This window comes from Ambystoma mexicanum, chromosome 9 (assembly GCF_040938575.1).
Source record: "Ambystoma mexicanum isolate Mex_15411 chromosome 9, UKY_AmexF1_1, whole genome shotgun sequence".
Classification (NCBI taxonomy): Eukaryota; Metazoa; Chordata; class Amphibia; order Caudata; family Ambystomatidae; genus Ambystoma; species Ambystoma mexicanum.
The window spans coordinates 832864578-832885106 of NC_090931.1; the positions used below are offsets into that span (position 1 = coordinate 832864578).

General features: G+C 45.7%; 1 protein-coding gene and 1 long non-coding RNA gene across 20 annotated transcripts in view; one reads left to right on the top strand and one right to left on the bottom strand.

Annotated features, from left to right (window-relative positions):
- Window positions 1-20529, bottom strand: part of LOC138488678 (uncharacterized) — a 466934-nt gene that overhangs the window by 195147 nt on the left and 251258 nt on the right. The gene's annotated exons all lie outside the window — the stretch shown is intronic.
- Window positions 1-20529, top strand: part of MAP2 (microtubule associated protein 2) — a 680541-nt gene that overhangs the window by 1085 nt on the left and 658927 nt on the right. The window lies entirely within an intron of this gene.

The window sequence follows — 20529 nt, forward strand, 5'->3', positions numbered from 1 at the left end:
GACAGCCGCTTGGCTGCCCCCCCCCCCCCCCCAGGAGCCCCTGGTTGGCATTCATTGTCCGGCACTGTGCGTTTTAAGCAGCCAGCAATGGCGTTTCCGCAACGCAATGGGTCCCAGTGGGGCAATGACAGCACGGGATAGGACTCGGGGCGGTAGGCAAGGGGACGGGGGTGGGGGGCAAGGTTACACCTTTTGTCAATCGTTGGTGGCAAGAAACATCTTTTGTTGCGAAAACATAATGGGGTGCGCCTGCCTGGCCACCCCCTCAGCCTTGCTTTAATTAAGCAGCCATGTTTTCTCCATACATGGATTTTGGAGCAGGTGTGTGGGCTGGGGGGAGGGGGTGAAATAGTCGCTCATCCTTTGGAAATGCATGGGGCAGGGGTGGTGGCCCTTGTGGTAGAATGCTGAGCGGGGGCGGGGGGGGGGGTTCCTTGGGTGACGGCACCTGAATCGCCGTCCACCCTGCAGCCCGCGGAAGGATGGCGCAGGGGAGTCGTGCATTGGCGACCCACGCGTGGCAGCTCAGCCCGCCACGGCTCGCGCGGTGCCAGGCACAAAGCCACGGCTCGGCCCGGGCCTCGCGGAGAAGGCCGCCCTTTGCAGAAGCGCGAGGTGCGAATGCTGATGGGCAGCCATTGTTTCCCGCACCCTCCGCTGCTGTTTAGGTCCGTCCCAACCCCCCAATCAAACAGCCAGCCGCAGTCCTTCACCCCGACCCTGCCCGTGTGGTGCCGCGGGGTCTCGTGCCATCTAAGCCCGCAAGCACACTCGTTTTGAGAGGAAAACAGCAAGCCTTCATTTGTTGCATTTTACACTGCCTGCATTAAAGAGACCTTTGAGCGAGTGCAAAGGCGCCTCAGCCACAATGAGTTGGTAGTTGCAATGGCACTGGGGGTTGGGTTGGTCTTATCTGGCTGAAAAGCAGCACTGGCACTGGTTGCTGGGGATGAACAATGCACCGCACCCCTGACCAACAGGAGCCAGGGAAGGAGTGCTGTGCCCGCCGACTACTCCCAGGGCCTGATCTGCCAAGCCTGCTGGGATGCAAATCAGGCCCTCAGTGCGTCCCCTCCTCCCTGGGCCACTTCATTGTTCTACGTTCCAGACATTACACACAATGCCAGACGGTGCCGCTATTTCCCCCTGATTATTGCTTTCTGAATTCCTATTGTAATAGCATGGCTCTACTGTAGGCGAGTGAAGGTCTCTCCTACTTGCTCGGGTGCATTCTGTTTGCCTAGTGGCGCCATTGCATTGTTTTCAGATTGTCTGTTGTATTAGCACAGCTCGCCTCCTTCTCTCATGTCTTGTTGTATTCGTGCAGTTCCCGTAGAGGTGAACTCGCAATGTTCTCTGGATTCCTATTGCACTAGTTCAGGTGCAGCATTGCTTTACATTTTCTATTGCATTAGCACGGGTGAACTAGCCTCATTTCCCCCATTTCCTATTGTATTAGTGCAGGTGACATTGAGGTGCACTCGCATTGTTCCCGATTTCCTATTCTGTAAGTGCAGGTGCACTATCAATGTTTTCTGATTCCCTATTGTACTGGTGTAGGTGCCATAGAGGTTTCTTAGCGTTGATTTCTGATTCCCTATTGTATTAATGCAGGAGCCAATGAGGTGCACTAGCATTGTTTTTGGATGTCCTGTTCTGTGAGTGCAGGTGCACTAGCAATGTTTTCTGATTTCTTACTGTATTGGTACAGGCATTGATTTCTGATTCCCTCTTGTATTATTGCAGGAATCAGAGAGGTGGTGTCCTATTCTGCGAGTGCAGGTGCACTAGCAATGTTTTCTGATTTCCTGTTGTATTGGTTCAGGTGCCATAGAGGTGCACTCGCATTGTTCCCGATTTTCTTTTCTGTGAGTGCAGGCGCACCAGTAATGTTTTCTGATTTCCTAGTGTATTGGTGCAGGTGCCATATAGGTGCACTCGCATTGTTCCCGATTTTCTTTTCTGTGAGTGCAGGCACACTACCAATTTCTTTTGATTTCCTAGTGTTTTGCTGTGGGAGCCATAGAGGTTCCTTAGCATTGATTTCTGATTTCCTATTGTATTGGTGCAGGTGCCATAGAGGTTCCTTAGCATTGATTTCTGATTTCCTATTGTATTGGTGCAGGTGCCATAGAGGTTCCTTAGCACTGATTTCTGATGTCCTGTTGTATTGGTGCAGGTGCCATAGAGGTTCCTTAGCACTGATTTCTGATGTCCTGTTGTATTGGTGCAGGTGCCATAGAGGTTCCTTAGCACTGATTTCTGATGTCCTGTTGTATTGGTGCACGTGCCATATAGGTGCACTCGCATCGATCCCGATGTCCTGTTGTGTGAGTGCAGGCGCACTACCAATGTCTTTTGATTTCCTATTGTATTGCTGCGGGAGCCATGCAGGCAAATGATCCCATGGGGGTTTGGGGGGATTCTTGATCCGCCAGGGCCTCTGGAAGGCCGGTGAGCCACGCGCACGGAGGCGCACCCCAGGCCTTTCAGCAGCACCGAGCCTACAGATTCTACTATGGGCGAGGCTGCCTCACTGGTGCAGCGCTGGTGTATAGTGTCGGGAGGAAAAGTTAGTTGCCATAGTAACTCCGCTGCTCTTTCACAGCAGGCTCCTTCCCATTCGAGCGAGCTGGAAGTGTAAGCGTGCAATAGCGCACAGAATGGCCTGTTTTTGCGAGGTCATGGGTCAACATACTCTTCCTTCTGCATGCCACACTCAGCACCCGCGTCAGCTCACCTTTAGTTTGGAGAACGCATCTCAGTGCGGGAGCGGGTGGTCACGTGAATCAGCCTTAAGCCTGGCAGGCCTTGCGCTACTGTGGTGAGTCATAGTTCCTCACTCCATCATGCAGGGATTATCAAGCATAGTGAATCGGCAGGATGGTGCATGCATCGCCGTGCAAAGCTCGTGCACAAGCTGCAAAGACGCGGTGGTCAGATTGCGCAACCTCTGACGAAAGGGCTTCCCTGGAGTCAGGCTTAAACAAACCACGCGGAGGGGCTTATGTGGCACAACCTAGTATCCTATTGCGCAATGCTCCCAGAAAGTGACCGCTGCCACCACCTTCCGGCAGGGGTGCGCCCCAGCCTGCCCAGCCAATGGGAAATGTGACACGTGATCAGTGAAGGCTGGATGAGGCCAGCACCGGAGGATCGGGCCACACCCAACCCCAGAACTCCGTAGCCAGCGTGGGAGGGAGCGCGCTGTGCGTGCAATCGAGGAAGAAGTTCCTCACCTGCGAACGGTGAAGGGATTCATCAGACCCCCTGGAATAAGGTGTAGGCAAGAATACTGGAAGCACCAGCGCCCGGTTTATGTGGAACTCTGGAATGGTCGTTGGAATTAAGGGAGGGTGGGTGCGGCGCATCACCAGTGTAGAGCTCTAATCTCGACCTTACAACAATGGGATGTTTGTGAGATCGTTTGTCTCTTAGAACGTATTTCTGAATTAGTATTCATACTTTATGTACTGTGGATCCAGTGTAGCGGGGTGCAGGGGAAGGACGCGAGGGTCCCCCAGTCCGGGACTCTTCCCTGTGCTATGCCACCCCACCCACACGACATATAAGAATCTTTTTCTGCACAGGTGTGCACTTCTGGTACATACTTCGCCTCTTTTCTGTACAGTGCATCACCGGGCAGCCATGTTAACGTAACATATCTAGCACATGTAAGGAAGGGTGGCTAAAGGAAACCAGAATACAATCATATTTAGATCACATTTGTAAATTACCTCTGTAAAATGATGTCTGCATTCATGGATCAAAAAGAAGCAGGCGTTGACACAATGTTCTGTCATTGTATTCATCTCCTGGGTGACTTTCACTTAGGCTAGTGTGCGGTCAAGCATATTTTTCCCAAAACTTGAAGTCAAAGATGTCATGGAGCAAATTGAAGCTATTCAAAGATATCCTGAGGCGCATTCAGACCCCATGGATGAGATGGTTCTCTTACTGGTGCCACACGCCACAAAGGTGCCCCTGTAATGCTGGCATTGGCAAAGAAAAATGCTCCTCTGGGGAGTTCCGTTTCCAATGTAGTGGTTGTATTACTTGATTTGGCAAACAATGAGATGGGAACAGAAATACGTCCACAGGATGCATGATAACCCAAGCAGACTTGAAACCACAGGCCGTACACGGAGTATCAGCCAGTAACCGGTTCTTCAGCGGGGCGCAGTGGTCCACAAGTCAGGGACAAATCAGACACAATGACATGGGTGAAATATACAGGGAAAGGGAGGAAGAATTAAGGGGTGATGTAGGTCCGGATAGGGAGGGTGCATTTGCACAGAGGATGCGATGGCATGTATATCAAGTGGAGGCTTGCTCTAGTGATGTGGGGCACGGAGGAAGAAGGACCGGAAGCACGGAGTGGGCACGGAGCACACAGGTTGGCTGTGTTTCTGGAGCATAGGGTTCCTTGATGAGGAGCAGTGAGAGATGAGGTATGATGGGTGCCAAGGGGCTAGCCCGTGAATAGATTTAAAGCCTAGGAGTAGGAATTTGAAGAGGGAGGTGTAATGCATAGATAACTGGCCAGTGAGGGGGCAGTGAAGAGAGGTGTGGGGGGGGTGGTTGTGGGGGGATGGGGGACCTATGCAAGGTTACAGAGAGTGTGCTTTTCAACTTGAGTTTTTTGTCCCAGGGAGATTTTAAGTAGAGAGTGAGCCCAGTGGTAGGCGCAAGCAATAGAGTTGACTGAGGACAAAAGTAGAGATGCAAGATTCGATTTATTGATAGCGGTGGGAAGGCTGCATTGTTCCAATGTGGAATAGGTTGAGCCTAGTTGGGGTGGCGTTGATGTAATAACCTTTTGAAGTCTGAGGTCGCTGTAGAAGACAACGCCAATGTTGTGAACCATGCAGGGTGGGGAGATGCCCAAAGGGGAGAAGGACACAGGTGAGGGTAGAATGGGAGGAGCAATGTAAGAAGGGGGGGGGGATTGCTACTGTGTTCAAAGAGTTGGCATGGTGGCGACGCAGGACCATCAAGTGGCAGAGGGCTATGGCACAGTCATACACTCTTTTAGAAAGTTTGCGGGTGAAGAAAGGGAAGGAGAAGATTGGATATCTTGGTCAAAGAGGTGAAAGGAGTATCCAAAGGAGGAGAAGCTTGCCAAAGGAAGGGATGTAGACGGTAAAGACAGAATTCTGTGGGACTCCCACTGGATGTGGATGGCATCGCAGGATGTTCTGTTCCAAGAAGTGGCACGGGATTGGTCTGAAAGTTAGGAGCAGCCCTACAGATAAGGGGTCTATCGGCCACCTTTACGCCCTACAAGTTGGCAAATACTCCCAAAAAATAAAAATAAAAATGCTCTCAACAAAAAATGGGGAAAAGGCATGTAGAATCTTGCACGCCTGCTTTCATCCTCACAACTCAATGAATATGTTTGACCAGTAGTGCACGTAGCACCACAGGAAGAAACGACTATTATTACTGCCTGATTGGAAGAAGTAAACATGTATCTTTTAATGTGCAAGAATAACTAAGTGCAAAGAAATAAATATCACAAAAACATTTCTGTTTTTCAGTTGAAACAGATTTCTACTCGCTCATAAAATACTCTCATTGCAGGCATAGGGAAAGGACTTTACAGTGTAGTGCTGCCTACAAAACCCTGGTAGGAGTGGGTCAGAGAGCCTTTTAGGTTCTAGATATCGGGTGATCGTATTGAATCCTCATGTTCCAGAGTAGTGGGGGTGGACCGCATCAATTGGTAGCTATCAAGATTATCTGAGTTGGTAGAGGGCTTCTTGAGAATTGGTTGAACAGTGGCGATTTTAGAGCAAGTCGGGAAGTGAGAAGTTTAACAGGGAGCACAGATAGTAGCCGGCTAGCGCTGCAATGTGTTTCAGTTCTTGTTTCACTAGTGGATCAGCAGGAAGACACGAGGGGCTAGCCCTGCAGAGAACAGGAATCAGTGTATGGGTTAGGTATGGGGAAAGGTGCACAGGAAGGTGAAAGGCAGGATGGGAGAGGGTGGGGGAAAGGGGTGGTGAGGAATAGCAGAATAGTGAGGGTGCAAGGGATCTTTATAAAATAGAAAAAAAGTAAATGGCAAAGTCAATGCCCGGGACGGAGGACGACATACAGTGAGGGGCAACATATGTTTGTAGGCTAGACAGTAGTTTCTGAGGGTCTGAATGGAGTAAGGAAAGGAGGTTCTTAAAGTACGGCATAGGGTGTTATCAGCTTCAAGGGCAGTGGCGAGGTTCCTTAGAGGAGCCTTGTAGTTGGCGAGGAGGAAGAGAGCAAGAAAGCGAGGGTAATTTGTGATAAGGCGCATTTCAGTCATAGGTAGACAGATTTAAGGGCAATCCTGGGTTGAGGGTGAGAGAAGCAGGGAGGATTGTGGTGTTCAAAAAGAAAACTCAGCACCTGATTTAAGTCACTAAAAGCCTTGGAAATGAAGGACACATGGGAAGGGGAGAGATCCAGGAGAGAGGACTTTAGTTCTGACAAGTATTGGGCCATGGACTCTATTTAAGTGTAACTTTGATGCTGGATGGGGGGTCAGCGATATTAAAGATAGGAGGAAATGTGACACCAAAGTAAATGAGCGAATCACAGGGGAGGGGTTGATTGTGAGGTTGGCTTGGGCGAGGCGGGCAAAAGAAACCAAGATTAAGGGAGCTGCTCTGGGAGTGAGTTGTGAGGTTGTGGGCGGCGAGAGAACGGTCAGAAAGGAGAGCGCCAAGTACAAGTGAGCGCGAGAGATTGTAGAAAGGCTTAAATCATCCATAAACCCAACCAGTGCATTTATTCAAAGTGAATCAAGGAAGAAGTCACGTCCAGGGCCTTAGGGGGAGGTAGAGTAGAACAGTAGTGGAGAGAGTCGCAGGGGCTCAGTTCTGATGTGTACAAAGGCTTGAAGGGTGGGGGCTAGTGGCTTTGAAGGGGTGGCTCATTTGGTCTTTATGCCCACCCTTCCACAAAGGCCAGGTACACGGCTGCTTCAGTTAAATACCAAGTAAACTGCATAACCAAGCAACAGATTTCAAAGTTCAAATATCAATGCATGAGCCAGTTACCCATCCATTGGCAACTGGATGCCCTGTCAGAAGGCCCTTAACAGTATTTCTTTCATGGGTTTGTAAGTTGCAGGTTTTAAGTGCTTGACAGATAAGTGACCAGAATCACTCCAATAGCCCGCCCTTTACTGGATTAGGGAAGTTCTGGGCTGATGTTATGAGAATCAGAGGTTACAGAGTGTGTTCAGGACAAGCCACGGATGAGTTGAGGTGACAAAGCCCTCAGGAGTCAATAATGCGGATACTGCAGGGCTCTACTTGAACTTTAGCATCTCTGAGAGAATGTTTAATGGCTGCTGTCGCAATGGCGGGCGTCACCATGTGAGAGGCCTCCAGCATAAGGAACATTGTTAGCTTGCAAACATCTCAGATGTGCGTAGCCCTTGTGTCCTTGTGATCACGGTCAGTTAGTAAGTGTGAAACCTCGAGAACAGGGGTCTTCGAACTGGGGGGCGGCCCCCATAGGGGTGCCCAAAGGATGCTCAGGGGGGTGCAAAGCTCTTTAAAACAGCGTTACAGTGACTGTTTTAATAGAACATATAAGATTTTAATAGAAAATACATGAATGTAAGGCTTGGGGGGCGGAAACAATATTTTTGCTCATAGGAGATGTGGGGGGAAAGGGGGGGGCATAACAAAGTTTGAAGACCACTACTCTAGAATAAGCATCAGAGCTTCCATTACAGGAGCTTTTTGCTCTCCCATCAGAAGCTAAAGCATCGTGTGCCTCTGACAACAGTTATAAGGAGCTGGAGAGGTGGGTTGGCCTTGTATGGACCATCAGAGATCCACAATGTGTAGAACGTAGGACTTGTACTTAATCAACAGCCAATGGTGACAAACACCCGTTTCCCACTCTCTGATTGGTTAAGTGTGAATTTTCTACACTGAAATGACTAGTAAATCAGTGAGACTATGATGGTGAAGGCCAAGTGTGTAGATGGCCCATTGGGCTTGGGAAGTGTATGTGCTTGTCTTGCATTGGCCAGGTGCCTAATCGGTACCAGTATAAATTAGATTAATACCATCATCTGAAAGATGAAAGACGCTATTCTAAAATTCATGATTGATCAGGAACTCCCCAGGACATGCCCAGTTATTAGAGTGGTTGATGTTGGGTTTAGCTAGAAGAATGTTGTGTGTGTTACAAGTGTGTATTCCTGTTCTAGCTAAGCACATAACTTCCCCACTTTTCTCTAAAGAGAACCCTGCACATCTTCCCTTCTCATCCTAAAGGAATGCACTTCACATTCAGGAAAACCTCAGAGAAACAGAGTTGATGGTGTGCTAGTTCACCGTGCCGCTAACCTGTCTTGCTATCTACACCCCAATCTTGAGTCTCTTGGTTATGGGGACACACAGTCACAAAGAAGCGAGTCATTCCCTCCTCTGTGGAGCAATAGAATGTGCAAATGGCTGAACTCTCTGATCTCTGATACACATTCTCTCCTCTTAAGGGGTATCACATTTCAAGTTGAGTTTATTGAGAAAGGCCTGAGCACGATATGTTAATGAACATAGAGTGGGTGTCTGCGAGCGTGCGTGTGTGCACGAGTGTGCGGAAATATCAGTTGAAGGAATGGATCGCCACATAGAACACAAAATGTAGATTTGATCACTGATTTTCTGTGGAATTATATTACAGGCACTGGAGAATGATAAATGAAATGGAAGGGGCAGATAGTGGTGGGTGTTGGGGGAAAGTAACTATGCCGGTGGTCGGTCAGATAGAACACAAAGTGCTGCAACCGTAGACCTCGTAGTCGGATGTTGTCACTTCCTACCTGTTTTTTTCCTTTTTTGAAAAAAGACATCTAACAAGAAATTCTTCAAAACAAAGGGGGGCTTGTCATAGACTGCACTTTTATAGCTCACAATATATAATCAATCAATCAAGACAATGCAGCCCGATATGAAAACCTTAGTATTTGTTAATTAATATTGATAATTTGTTGTTCACCATCATTTAAAAAACACACGTAAGCTTATCACAAAATATCAATTCATACAAACTCAAGGGGATGCAGAAATGCGTTATAAAAGGATGATCGACTGTGCCTATACCTGGCAATACCAAAAGAGACCAAGGGCAATTTAAAGGCAGAGGTGTTCTGCACTGCACACACAATGGACAATCAAGAACTCAAGAACCCGAATGTTTCTTCTCAACCTCCCCCTATTCCAAGGACTACTCAGCCCATGTACCAAATAGGTACTAAGCACACAAAAATAGCTTCAAATGAAAGATGTTAATACATACAATTTTATTAGACAAAATCAATTTTATCAATGAGTTTTAAAAACAGTATACAATCACATAATCATAAAACATACATAGTGTCTTTCATCAATATACACAGTCATAAAACATTCAATACATCATAAAACCACAATAATACAGAATGTAAACTTGTAGGATTTAAAAAATACCTCACAGAAGACTACCACCTACTGTAGGTGAAATCCTGCCTAAAGTGCAAAGTTTATATATAAAAAGGTGTATTTCAAAAATACAGTGCAAAACAGACGTTAGAACTATAACAAAAGGACCTATTTGAATCTAGGTAACCCTTTGTTCTTAAAAAATGTGCTCAGTAAATAAATCATCTCTTCACGAAAGGAAAAACACTATTAATAGTATCTAGTTTAAGGCACTGTCATCAATTTCAGTGCTCAACAACCGAACATGTTTCGTTCTTCCCTTGCTGGAGGCACAATGTCCGAGAACTTCTTCAGGGGGCCAACATTTGACAATACAATACACAATCAAATATGACTTCCCATCATTTTGCTGGGATACACACGACACAACAGTGTCCCTGGTCTGGGGGAGGAAAAAAGAAGAAAAGCAACAATTTAGAATCGGAACTAAGTTTCAAGCTGCTAAAACCTCGAAGGCACTAATATCTGCCTTCTACTAACTTACCGTGCACAAAGTATCAAAGTATCCTGGGCACGGAACTGTTTGAACGTCCTCTCACTGGACACGTCACTGGGAAACAACACAAAACAGAACGTAGCATGAGTATAAACCAAACAAGGCTACTAAGCCACTATATTGGCTATAAGTTTAGTAACATCTCTACTTATTCACATCTATTCTTCAAAGCGACCGTTAACAAGGTTTATTGATAACATTATCAAGTACGGTACCATGCCTCTAGGTGACTATCTTAGATACAAAGTAAACAAAGCACTCTGTCAAATGTCTTGTGACAAAAGTTCTATACGAGACCGTAACGTCCCTGAACTCGACTTCAAGGTATCAAAACCATTTCTACTGACTGTCATATAGGGTATACAGGTGAACTCAAATCGATATACTAGAATGTTTATATGTATAACCCAGTCTCTATCACCTATTTCACTGTGGGGAACTACTATGTCCCCACTACATCACCATCTCTTAAGCGACAAGTCTACATAGACCCCCTGAACTGAATTTGCCATGTTCGTAAAGCTTTGTTCTCAATCTCAGATGTATACGCTGTAAAACAATTAAATACAAATGACCGTTCGTTCAATAACCTGTACGGTAATCCGTGTGCATTCAGACACCTCCCATCGACATCGATCACTCGCCTTGTCGGTGTCACTTACCATTACAATGGATGGTGCTCTGACGTTCCGTCAATCGCTTTCATACAACCTGTCACTCCAGTTCACAGCGGTTTGTTTGCTTTCCGATACTGTTGACCGTGGGCATGTTCACTACGAGACGGCCACAAGAACACAAAAAGAAACGCACTTGCGTCAATGTATGTCTGTGTCCTGCACTTTTCACCGTATCCCAACCATACTTAAAGTCATCAAGGTTCTCTCAACAACGCCACTCACCGTGATTGAATCTCGTAGTTCCTTCCTCACGTGTCGACTTCCATACGTAAGGTGGTCACATGATCCTAGTTATGTATTTCCACCGTCTCTCTCTCTTTTAACATAACTCTAATGTCACGTGTCTATACAACTCATCAAGTGCCCAGAAAATGTAATTAAAATCATTAATAATCAATCTCAAAGAGTAAAAAAACATGGCTATCTATATAACTATTGTTACTATTATCAAAGTCACCGGGACTCATTTGATCAACTTCAGAAGAATGAAAGGCAGAGCTGGCCCCACCAGAATATAAACATGTACATGTTGGTTGCACATAGATCTCTAGAGCGAGGCGCGCGCATGTGAGTGTCCACTCACAGCTAGCCCCATGTATGTACCCATCTACCTGGCAGAAGTAACTGTTTCCTCTCCTGCACACGTCAGTACTCTGCATGTAAAGTATGAAGTCACCATGCCATTTCCAAAAGCCCACTGACATCAATAATGAAGACAAGCTCCTCCCGCTATTCTCACCTAACATCACTGACGTGCTCCAGTCACACTCCTGTTTCTCAAGCATATGTTCTGTAAGCCCAGGCCTTCCTTGCACAGTGTAACGGTGGGACTTCTAGCACAGCCTTCAATATTATAGGAGCTCTGAGGCATGGACTAGCAGATTATTCTGCACCTCGCATGGGACAGACACCCCGAGGTCTATGTAAATGATCAGCCCTTTGTGAGACCAGCACACCCCATCAATTGCTGGGATTTGTAGTCTTTCTTTTTCCATTGCAAATGAAGGGCAGCAGGTTCCATTGTGCAGAGAAAGAAAGCTACGATTGAGCGGGCTACACCAGCCTGGCATGGGATAGGTGGCATTGCTCTGCAGATATGTGCAGCTTCTTGTGGATAACACTTGAAGCCTCACATTGAAGATGAAGACTTGCTTTGTGTAACTAAAAAAGTGATGGGTGGAAGGTTTTGACTCAGTCTGAACCACTGGCACTGCTCTTGGCAACCTTCCAACCCACTGTTTTGAGCCCGTCTGCACCATTGCAAAAGGAGTCCAGCCATATGCAAATCAGTCAGGCACTGCCACCAATGGGAGCAGCTCAGCCCAACTGCTAGGCCAGGTCCCCTATGCACGGAAACACAAGCAACTCCAGACATGTTTCGGCCTTGCTTTGTGTAGACATTACCTGTCATTCTGTTAACTATGGGGGGATGCACAGACCAAGACGCCAAGTGGGGGCTTTCAAAAAGCTGATGGGCCCACCATAAACATGAACACTTAAACGGATCTATGACTTGCCAGCAAAAAGGGTTGCTGCTAAATTCCTTGCCCTGCCCCTAAAAGCTGCCAATTTATAGAGTGAAAACTTAGAGCAGGCCCTGCTGAAGGTGCTGGGAGTGGGGGGTGGGAGGGTCCGCCTGGACATTTTTCACCAGCTCTCTGCAAGTCACAAAGAGGCCAAAAAGTGTAGGATTCCCCAAAATAGTCCTGCTCCATTCAATATGTAGAGAGTGGGGTGGGCAAGCTGCCACCCTCCAATATCGTCTGTGACCCTCTGGCCCCCATCAGTATGCCGTTGATTAACAATGATACCTTTATGCCCGCAGAGTAAATTGTCTTCAACACCTGAAGCTGCCAACAGCACTTCGCAGATGTCTTGCTCTTTCTCCCCGCTCAGTCTTACTAATTTACCCACCTCCCTCCTTGCTTTACAGATCTGACGAGGTGGCGGTATAAGAATCTTTAACATAACAAAAAATGACTTGGATGCAAGGGGCTGTTATTATAAGCACAATGGTGATGTATAGTATACATAGTTTTGCTTTAGTACCCAGTTAGCACTCCAAACTACGCTGATAGATTGATTTCATGTTTCTATTCTGCTAATGCAGGTTTTAGAAAACATTATATTAGGTCTGTTTGTGTAAAATTTGAAAAGCTTCATCGTTGCTGCTATAATTCAATTCCCAATATATCTTATTTTGGGGTACTTGCCTCATGTCTGGCCATTTGCACCTTCGATGCGAGAGAACTACAACTTCCAGCATTTTTGTAGTTGTCACGCTGTACTTCCACAACTTCATGCGCGTCACCGCCAGAGCGTCAGGGGCAAGCCGGTCTGTGCCGGTCCGTTTTGTGCTCATGGTGTAGTGGTCATTCTATGTGTCTGGAGGTGTACGTGTTTTCGGTCAGTATATTAGTCAACTAGACTAAATATTGTCTGCTAGTTTTGTATTATGCTTTGCTGTGCTGTGCTGTACTGAAGGATAAAATGTCATATAAGTACCCAGCCGGGTATATGTTAAATGTACAAACCACAGAACATGGCGCGCTCTTTAGGCATACTTAACCCAGATATTCTCCCGACTCCATGCGTTAGTAAACAGGCGCTACATGCCGCACTAATTAATGCAAGGTCTGCTGTTAATAAAGCCATTGTGTTGAATGAACTTATTGGTACTTTCCAGCTGGACATTCTCTTTGTGACCGAAACTTGGTTTTCAGATTACTCTATAACTCATTTTCACTCATTAGTCCCAGATAAGTTTCAAATTAAACCCCTTAACAGAGAGATGTACAAGGGAAGGAGGGGTTGCTATTCTTGTAAGATCCTCCACAGACATACTTAATGTTCATACCCTGAAATGGGACTCTAACGCCGACATTCCTGCCTGCACACGTCTTATTTACCCTAATGACTGATGTCATATAGTACTTTGTTATAGACCACCAAGGTCTTCCAATGGATCTTTCAATATCTTGGACGCCTATCTTGGTATGGAGGCACTTTCCCATCAAAAGCTTAGTGTTCTAGGAGACCTTAATATTTGGTGCAGCAGCTCTGACAACCCTGATATTATGCACCTTGAAGATATTTTACAATCACACGATCTTGAACTATTAACTAAGGTTGCAACTCACTCTGGAGGACACTGTCTGGATCCAGTGAGCTTTCGAGGTGTATACCTCTCTCATCATGGCACTTTTCCCTTGTCATGGTCAGATCATTTTTTGGTAACCTTGTCCCTGAAATAGGCCACTTCATCTGTCGGTAGTGATGTGAGTGTCAATTCTCAACCACCTCGTCAAAAGAAAAAATGTGATCTTATTACTAACGTTCAGTTACTGTGTGATTTTAACTAGATACAATTTGAACTTAATTGTACGTTGCTATACCGGACCTATATGTCCGGTCTACAAAAGAACTGTGATGCAATTGCTCCTATCCACCACTCAAAAACGGGCAGGAAAATAAATAATTATTGGTATAATGACACTTTAAAAACATCTAGGAGGAACTATCCCTAGAAAGAAAAAATATGGCTTAAAACTAGAGACTCTAAAGATTGTCAAGAAGCTACATTTTCCTTCAAAGCCTATAAAAAAGACATAATCTTAGCCAAGTCTGCCCATATACAAAAAAAAATTACTATGACTGAAAATAGGTCGAAGTCTTTATTCTCGACTAGTAAGAATTTTGTTTCCCCACCATGGGCCACTCCTAGTCTTTTTCCATCGTCTGAATTGGCCAATTAATTCAATGTCTTTTTTTTCAGACAAAGTAAATCAGATTCAAACAAATAGCGACTCAGAGCTCAGTGTATCAGGACTGTACCACTAATGACGAAATCCAAGGGACCTTAAATTCCTCATCTCCCATATTTGCTTTTTCTTCTGTTAATCTGCAGACAGTATCCTCATATACGGATAAGCTTAAACTCACTAATCTAATTTATGATCCCATTCCAGCCTATCCGGTCAAACGGCATGTACCAGTTCGAAGTGAGATTATCCATTTGTTGGTCAATGCCTCATTGAGTCAAGGATATGATCCATCAGAACAAGAAAAATCATACCTAACTCCACTCTGAAAAAAAACATCTTTGGACCATAGGATTCTATCAAACTATCGTCCAATTGCAGGTCTTCTTTGGCCTGCGAACATTCTAGAGAAAGTAGTAACCATGCAACTCCAGAGTTTCCTGGAAAAACATGGTATCCTGGACAGGTACCAGTTAGGGTTTAGACCAGGACGTGGGATGGAGACAGCCCTTGTAACGGTATGGGATGACATTTTAAAGGCTGTCGGTGAGGGTGATATCAGTATGCTTGTCATGTTGGACCTACCAGTAGCCTTTGATACTGTTGACTTTAACATTCTCATTTCTCGACTATCTACCTTTGCTCGGGTATTCGAGGATGCTTTAAATGGTTTTCCTATTTTCTGACAGGTTTAACTGGGCCTTTCATGTCTGCTTCATTACGAGTGTACTGTGGAGTTCCTCAGAGTTAATCTCTGTCCCCATTGCTATTCAATGTGTACATCCCCCACTTATGAATATTTCTTCTCAGTTTGGTCTACAGTACCATTTATACGTGGATGGCACTCAAATATATGTGCAACTAAAGAGCTCTGAGGACGCAATAGCCCGAGTTTCAACATGTGCAGAGAAAATTAAAACTTGATGTTGGAGAACAAGCTTCAATTAAATCCGTCTAAATGAAAATTATTGTGTTTGCCTCCAAGAACAGACTAGAAAATCTTGCACCTGTTTCCTGCTCTTCTCTCTTCAATGTTCAGACAAACTTTTCACAAAAAGTAAAGAATTGTGGCTGCATTTGGCAATCAAATATGAATTGCTATGGACAGGTGAATCAATTCATTGAAACAGTTTATTATCAACTCAAACTGTTGAAACCTTTAATGTCTCTGATGTCACCGACAAAGATCGGTGCTCAGTTGTTGGAGCACTTATAAACCTGAGGCTTGAATACTGTAACTCCCTGCTGCAGGGTATCCCTGACATACCAAACGCGGCAGCTGCAAGTCACCCAAAATTCTGCAGGGAGACTTATTTTCTCTATGAAGGTATCTGTCTCCCACTTCTGTAGGAATATTTACTGGCTTCCGGTGCAACAGCAAATCTTGTTTAAGATGGGGCTGATTCATGAAAAGTGTGCAGAGATCCTGCATATCCCACGCGCTGAGAATGACTCTGCACCACCCTAGATGCAGAAGTTATTCTGCACACGCCACATATTCATGGAATTGTTCACGCAAAGTAATCGTATGCGCAAGTTGTGGCCGGAAGCCCATGACACGCCCAGGCGCGAATACATGCACCCTTCAAACTGTGCATGGGGTCCCCTTAACTGTTACTGGCACCCTCACAACATGCGTACAATTTATCATAACTCTGGTAAAACTTGGAAAATCTGCCTGCTAACCCCCGTAAACCATTCCTGCACCCCGCTACAGTGCATATGCGCACGCACCCCTAAATCAGATCGCAACGCCAGCTACATACACACACCCCTAAATCTGACACCCAATTTTACCTCTGTGTGGTGAATCCTATGCGCAAGTGTCTGTACGCCTGCCTGTGGGTGGCAGATAGTATGAGTTATGTTCATGGTCATTTCCCCGCCGAGAGGTTGCGCGCTCGGATCCAGGAATATGTATCATTCCACGCAAAAGTGGGCATGCGATAGACTGCCTGTGGCCCGTCCCTCATAACACCCACATTTTGCCTTGTTCTTCCGCATTTTCCGAGTTCTGCCCCCTACCCTGCCCTCTGCGCAAGCCACACCCATGTCTCCGCCTCTCACAGTGACGTGCCGAGCATGCGTGAAGTTCCCACAAAGTATGGAAAAGTACCGTGCAGTCGATTCCATTCATCGACAAATGGGATTTCACGCGTGATTTGGCACACAAAGTACCTATTTTGCACGCAGATATTTCCATGAATCTGGCCCTCAGCGTCTAGTTTTCAAATGCATCCATGGCTTGGCACCAGCCTATCTTTCAGCTACAATTGTTTCGTATCACCCGAATCGAGCCTTGAGGTCATCAGAAGGATGTCTTCTGGTGGCTCCATCTTCTAGATCAGTCACATACAGGAACAGATGTTTCTCATGCATGGCTCCGCGCACCTGGAATAAAGTACCACTTGATCTATGAAAAATTGATTCCCTTGAGATTTTCAGGAAAAAGTTGAAAATCTATCTTTTTCAGTAATGTAGGCTTCCACTGCTGACTATCGTTTCTTATATCAACTGCACCCAGGTGCATTTTTTTGCTTGGCTCTTCGGATATACTCGTTATAAATCTTATTCCATTCCATATAGAGCTCCTTCTCTTCAAGTGGTGTGGATATTCCAAGAGTCAAGCGACCACGTGCAGGAGGCAGGTGCTTTCCTTCCTTGGTTGCAAGGCTACCAAGTCACCCACCCGAACACCTTTGCATAACATATGATTTACCTGCTATTAGGCGTCCAATTAAAAACCCACTTTTTTTGATGCATTCAATTTTAACAGAGTAATGTGTTCGCTGGCTGCCTCAACGGAGCCTTTGCCCCGACATAACAAGCTGATGATGATGGTAAGCACAATGATGCTTATTGTATTGACTTGGGAAGTACGTACGGTTATGGAGGCAGAGCCGGCCTTACGGTAGGGCGGGGACAGGCGACCGCCCGGGGCCCCATGCCCCCGCAGGGTGCCATTAGCCGCCACCACGGCAGCTTGGGGGAGTCTTTTAAGGTCCACCCAGACCTGGCGTAGTGGGAGAAGGAGCGGCAGGCACCCTTCTGTTATTCAACGCGCCCGGGACTGCAGGCCCATTTGATAACCTAGTCACATGATGATTACCTCCCTGTTTCCAAAGCAGGGCGGGGAGGATTCATGAGCGACCTATTCCAGTGATTAACCTCCTGCGAGGTGACGAAGAAGGGAGGGACAAAACAAATGTGGCGCTCCTCCCCCCCATCCCCCTTGCCTCTCCCCCTGTTGACCAGTGGCACGCGGGGAGGGAGGGCTCCAATTTCCCCAGGGTGCTGCTGCCTCTAAAGCCGGCCCTGTATGTAGGCCATCCTTCAATCATGAACTTGTGATGTCCAGGCGTCTGGAAGGGTACCCAACCCACTGAGCCTTCGTATCAGCTAACACTCTACTGGGAAATCACGCCATTTTCCTGTGGGCAGTCCTCTCTCACAGGCTGACATCTGACCGGCTCCGCCTCACACCTGACAGCCTCACAAAGGATAATCGCCTTAATTCGCGCCCCTTCTGTGAAATGGCGGGTTTCCTCATGTAAGAGGCAGGGGCGTCTACTGCAGCCAGGCAACGAACAAGGCTTGCGAGGGAATATCGTTTCAATTACAAAACGTGCTCCCCGGCTATTCACTTGGGCCCCTTCCATCACAGGGGCAGAATCTGACACCGCCAGCTGTACCCACCCCGGGCAAGGTGAACCCCTCAGCAGTCTCCTCGCCCCCCTGGGCTAGATGTTGGGCTCCCGTATTACCAGCTTCAGAACCTGGGTCTCAGTATAATTTCTCCAGCTTTGAGTTCGTCTCTCTTTTGTGGCCTGCTGTATTCATAAGACGTGTCGTGCGTCAGGAAACGTGCAGGTGTACGCCCCTGACGAGGAGCGCAGGCGCACTCATTTTCACACAACTGGGCAGGCATCTAATAAGGCAGGAGATACTTGGCACCTGGCTCCCTGGGAGTTTCATTCCCCTGAAATACGTCTGCAGGGCATCTGTGTGGCACAGACGAGCCGCAGACAGGTGGAAAGCAGTGTGTGATCGCTGAACGTTGTAAAGCACCGTCTTTCTTTGGCTGATAAGTGTCAGAGAAAGACTGAGAAATAAACCGCAAGGTTAGAAAAAAAGAAAAATACTGAAAATGAAGTGACAATTGCTGAAAATAACTATGCTAAACGTGAAAACATCAAAAATGGTCTATATTTCTATAAATAAAGGGGAAATGTGTGGATATGTGTGTGTGTCTGTCTGTTCGAAATGTCCAGCATACTTCCCAACTTGCTACACACCTAAACATTTAGCATGTGGGTAGGTTCCATGGTGTAGACAATGCAAACATCGTAAAACATAAATATACCTTTGTATAATTTGGTTTTGGGGGAGGGGATTTGTGGATATGTGTGTGTGTGTCTGTTTGAAATGTCCAGCATACTTCCCAACATGCCACACACTTGAAATTTGGAATGTGGGTAGTTTCCATGGCGTAGACAATGTAAAAAGTATGAAATATACATTTTCCTAATTTAGTTTTTTTTAAAGCTTTTGTTAAGTGGTCTGCAATGCTTGGTTATGTATGTGTCTCTGTTCGAAATGTCCAGCATACTTCCCAACTTGCTACGAACCTAAACATTTAGCATGTGGGTAGGTTCCATGGTGTAGACAATGCAAACATCGTAAAACATAAATATACCTTTGTATAATTTGGTTTTGGGGGAGGGGATTTGTGGATATGTGTGTGTGTGTCTGTTTGAAATGTCCAGCATACTTCCCAACATGCTACAAACCTGAAATTTGGAATGTGGGTAGGTTCCATGGCGTAGACAATGTAAAAAGTATGAACTACGCATTTTTCTAATTTTGTTTTTTTGAGCTTTTTTTTAAGCGGTCTGCCATGCTTGATTATATATGTCTGTCTGTTAGAACTGTCCAGCATACTTCCCAACATGCTATAAATGTGGCATGTGGGTAGGTTCCATTGTGTAGACAATGCAAAAAGTATAAAATATAAATATAGCTTTGTCTATTTTTGGGGGGTACATTTGGGAATATGTGTGTGTGTGTGTCTGTTCGAAAAGTTCAGCATACTTCTCAACATGCTACAAACCTGAAATTTGGAATGTGGGTAGTTTCCATGGCGTAGACAATGTAAAAAGTAAGAAATATACATTTTCCTAATTTAGTTTTTTTTAAAGCTTTTGTTAAGTGGTCTGCAATGCTTGGTTATGTATGTGTCTCTGTTCGAAATGTCCAGCATACTTCCCAACATGCTACAAACCTGAAATTTGGAATGTGGGTAGTTTCCATGGCATATACAATGTAAAAAGTATGAAATATACATTTTCCTAATTTAGTTTTTTTAAAAGCTTTTCTTAAGTGGTCTGCAATGCTTGGTTATGTATGTGTCTCTGTTCGAAATGTCCAGCATACTTCCCAACTTGCTACAAACCTAAACATTTAGCATGTGGGTAGGTTCCATGGTGTAGACAATGCAAACATCGTAAAACATAAATATACCTTTGTATAATTTGGTTTTGGGGGAGGGGATTTGTGGATATGTGTGTGTGTGTCTGTTTGAAATGTCCAGCATACTTCCCAACATGCTACAAACCTGAAATTTGGAATGTGGGTAGGTTCCATGGCGTAGACAATGTAAAAAGTATGAACTACGCATTTTTCTAATTTTGTTTTTTTGAGCTTTTTTTTAAGCGGTCTGTCATGCTTGATTATATATGTCTGTCTGTTAGAACTGTCCAGCATACTTCCCAACATGCTATAAATGTGGCATGTGGGTAGGTTCCATTGTGTAGACAATGCAAAAAGTATAAAATATAAATATAGCTTTGTCTATTTTTGGGGGGTACATTTGGGAATATGTGTGTGTGTGTGTCTGTTCGAAAAGTTCAGCATACTTCCCAACATGCTACAAACCTGAAATTTGAAACGTGTGTAGGTTCCATGGTGTAGACAATGGGCCTCATTACGACCCAGGTGGTAAGTTACCGCCTGGGCCGTGACTTTACCACCATGGCGTAAACTACGTTTACGCCATGGTGGTTGGCGGACTTACCGCCCCATTCCGACCTTGGCGGGGCGGTAAGTCCCCAATC